We start from the raw sequence: 4273 nt of genomic DNA, 5'->3' as shown, positions 1-4273 counted from the left end.
GCCCTCCAGGTCCATCCATTTGCCTAGGAATTTCATAAATTCATTCTTTTTAATAGCTGAGTAGTACTCCATTGTGTAAATGTACCACATTTTCTGTGTCTTATTGTCTTAATCAAGTATCTGTAGTTTAGGACATGTCAATTATTTTAAGATAAACTGCACCCTGACTTTGGGGCTCACCTGATTTGGATCTTGGTTCTTAATCTCAGATGACTGAGAGTACTGAACACTAACCTCTCTTTTCCCTGCCCTTTGACATTTTAGCAAACTCCAGGGAAACAACTTTCTACCTGAGTATCCTTCTGTTTGCTGTTCCCCAAACTGCAAATTCCTCAAGTAGATGCAGAGACTCCTGGTGGTGGCATGTTTTGCTTCTCCTCTTGAAACTCTGCCCCTCAAATTCTGATAGCTTTGCCTGTTAACTCAGACCTTTTATTCTGATTACATGATCGCTCCTTTTAGGATACCCAGTGTGAAAGGAGGCGCTTCATGTGGTTGGATGAAGGAAAGGATCTCGCAATGTACTTTTTCCCAATGAACTCGTGAAGTAAGCCTGGCATGCAGATGAATCTGAGAAAAGTCAGGCAACTGCTATAGTAAAATGGGAAAAGTAGAGATGGGCATTTGGGATGTCCTTGAGGATAACAGAGGCTTAGCTATAACTCAGTGGGATGGGGTGCCACATAATCAGTAGGCAGTAAGCCCCACCCAGTTAGTGGGTTCTAGGTCTTTTGTCTTATGAACTTAAAGAATGATAGTTCATACACCGAGGAGTTTTAGAAAGGAGTTTTATTTTAGGTGAGGGGTTATCAGAAAGGAATCGAGTAAAAGCCCTGCACAGACAAATAAGTCCCAAGAAAGGGTGGTCACTGAGAGTATCAAGGGGCTAATAAGGCTTTACTGGGTAGAGAGATGGAGAGTAAGCTAGTGGGTCCAGATAGCCTTGACACAAGATGTCCACGTGCCTTTCTAGTCTAGTGTGTCAGACATACCTTCAGTGTTATGTCTAATCTTGTATAACTTTCTATGAGCTGCCAGAGCTGTGTAAAAGGAGAAGGGCGATTAAACAACAATAACAATAAACAAACAAACAAACAAACAAACAAACAAACCAAAAACAAGAAACCAGAGCACAAGCCCAGGCATTTTTGGTATTTCTAGCCTCTGGCTAGGTCACAACTGAGGATAGAACCAGGAACTTGGGGTTTGTCCAATTCCTTAACTGGTTGTCAAGAGTAAGAAGCAGAGTCCACCCTGATCTACTTAACATTTTTTCTGTTCTCATCAATGACACATGCTAAAGGTCAGGTCTAGTGTGTTGATTCTTACTGTCAGTCAAAGCCTGAGATGTTTCATATTTCATTTTTAGTTTGTGGAGACTTTAAATAATACATATTTAAAGCAATATAGTTATATATATATTTTCTTTCTTTATTAGTATATTCTGCTAAAAGAAATTTCTGAGCATAATATGAAACTACAACACATTTATTATTTTAAAATTGACACAAATGTATGTGGTTTGTACATTTTCCTATTTTAGTTTGGATAGACTGCTTAAAGTCTCCCGATGCATTTTCTGTAGGATTATGGATTGTGTGCTTCATAATTTGGCATGAACCAATCATTATCTGATTGGCTGGTACTCTCATCGGCATCATCTGACCATGATGGAGATTAGCAAGAAGAATTTAACATCTACAACTTCCATGTTTTGTTGCTTACATTCTCTCTTAAGATCTCAATTTCTTCTCTGATGATCTTCACTCTAGTTTTAGGACTCATATCCCCACCATCACCACACATACACACACACAGATACACAGACACACACACACAGACACACACACACACACAGAAACACACACACACACAAAGAGGGGGAGAGGGAGGGAAGGGGCGGGGAGAGGGAAGGGGAGAGGGAAACTAGAATTTGGAATCCAGATATGAGAGAAAAAGAAGGCTTAGATTTTTCAAAATCTACTTTTAATAAGGATACTTAAATTCTTTAACCTCCCAGCTAGTCCCTCCCCCCAACCCCCACTAGAGGGAGTGGGAAGGAAAGGTTAATAGGGCAAAGGAGGATGTAGACCTGTTTGGAAATCGTTCTTTGGAGTGACTCCAATCTGCACCGTCAGGGTATCAGCAGTTCAGATCACATGAATCAGCAGTGGTACTTCAGTCCATTCCAACACACCATCCATGAATCAGCAATGGCAGTTCAGTCCAACAGAAATGGAGAGACTCTGCTGATTGGCCAGAGTCAGAGGAAGCAGCAAGCAGCCTCGGGAAATACCACCAGAAGTCCTTTGGTGCACTTCTCTGTATGAAGTCATGACAAATAACGACCAGCAAAGAATGGAAAGGGGAACCAATACCACACACTATTGTCAACTGTGTGTTGGGTTCTATTTATATCCTTTCCAAACATCATGTGTTCTCTCAAGGATCTAGCAAAACATCATATGTACTTTTTCTAGGTGGCTTCCAGAAAAAAAAAAACCCACATGTCTGTTCTCAGTAAAATATCCTCCCACATGTTTGCTTCAGCAAAAACATCCTCTCATGAGACAGTTTTCAAGAAAAAAAAAATCACATCACACAACTGAGACTCCAAAAGAAACCAGGAATTGCCTCTTCAAGAAAATATACAGTACTTGTCCATGTGATATAATATTTCCAGATTCACCCTTTCCTACAAATGCCATGATTTCATTTTCCTTTATGGCTGAATAAAATTCCACAATGTGTAAGCATAACATATTCTTAATTCATTCCTCTGTGATGGACACCTAAGCTGGTTCCACTTCTCAGCTGTTGTGAATTCAGTAGCAATTCAGTGCAGGTTGCAGGTTTCTTTGCACTAGGGTTAGATTAATGTTGCAGTTAAATATCCTGGCTTCTGAAATCTTAGTCATGTTCTAAGAAGCTTTCTAAACAATGCATGGAAGGACAATAGAAATAAGAACAATGGTTCAAGGAAATAACACACTCCCTGGGAGTCTGTATGGCATCTTGTATCTCAATATGGAAGCAGAAGGCAGTAGAGTTGTTCAACTTGAAGAACTCCTCAAAATAGACTCCATGAATTAGCACGTTATAATCCACAACATCCACAGGGCAGGACTGTAAAAGAGTCACGTAGTATTCTTAGCCGAATACTTAGATTATAGTTGTTGATATCTGTAATATCTTTCAAAGTATTTTACAGTAGTTACTTCTCTGAATCCCCCCAAATACATGGCCAGGAAATAGAACAGACCTGTGTCCATCTTAGACTTGAAGCCACAGATGTTACCTGTACAAAATGAAATTGTCCAAAGCCCGGTAGAAGTGGGACTTAATGCTGAATTTTATGGCCTTCTCCCTAGACTTTTCTACTAGAGAGTTTCTGACAGGCAGAGGAACTCATCAAGGAACCATGGAAAGGCCAACAGGAGAGATGATTGTGGCCAGAGAAACATTTCCATGTCACTCAAATTGTACCTATTAATTTTCTATCTTCCCCATCCCCACTTTCTATTTGTTTTTACAAAAATGTCTGAGTAGTCAATGCAATCAAAGTCTCTCACAGAACTTTTTATAATAACAAGCTCTTTGCCTGAGGGAAACTCAGGGTAGCCATTTGTCCGCTGGAAGCCAGTAGCAGACGTTTTCTTCAGAGAAGAGCTGGTGTACACCTTACAGATTCCTGGTGTTTTTCAGGAGAATAAAATTGTACAGGAGTAGAGATGTGCTGCTGTTATAAATATTTACCTTTCATAGAGGTTTTGTGTGAATTAAGAGAGTTGAATAGCATGATTTTATGTGAGGAGGTGACAGTTTATTCTCTGAAATAGCCAGGTGATACTGCTCAAGTCTCCAGAGATAAAATAAAGTTTCCAAAGGGTGCAACAGCGCCATGTCATAGCCACTTGTTTTTCCTTTGATTCTGCTTTTATCATCGAAAGACCCAACCCGTTTGGCAAAGTTTTAAAGAAGAAGAATGTGTAGCAGGAAATGCATGGAAGTCAGAGCACTGAGCTAGCAGAATGTTTATTCAGCTATTTAGTTTTGGCCAAATCCTTTAAAAATCTGACAGCAAGCACAACTCAGGGATGCTCAGGAATTTGGTGTCATTTAAGAATGCTTTGGAAGGACTACTTTTCAGGATTAGAGTTCAATTAGAATTTTAATTTATACTTGTTTTATTTGCATAACAAGGTTATGAATGATGAAGCAGCTAGAGCCAGACTCATTGGCTCCAAGGTTTGCAATTTAAGTCCAGAGTATT

This window comes from Mus caroli, chromosome 2 (assembly GCF_900094665.2).
Source record: "Mus caroli chromosome 2, CAROLI_EIJ_v1.1, whole genome shotgun sequence".
NCBI lineage: Eukaryota > Metazoa > Chordata > Mammalia > Rodentia > Muridae > Mus > Mus caroli.
This window is presented reverse-complemented; position numbering follows the sequence as displayed.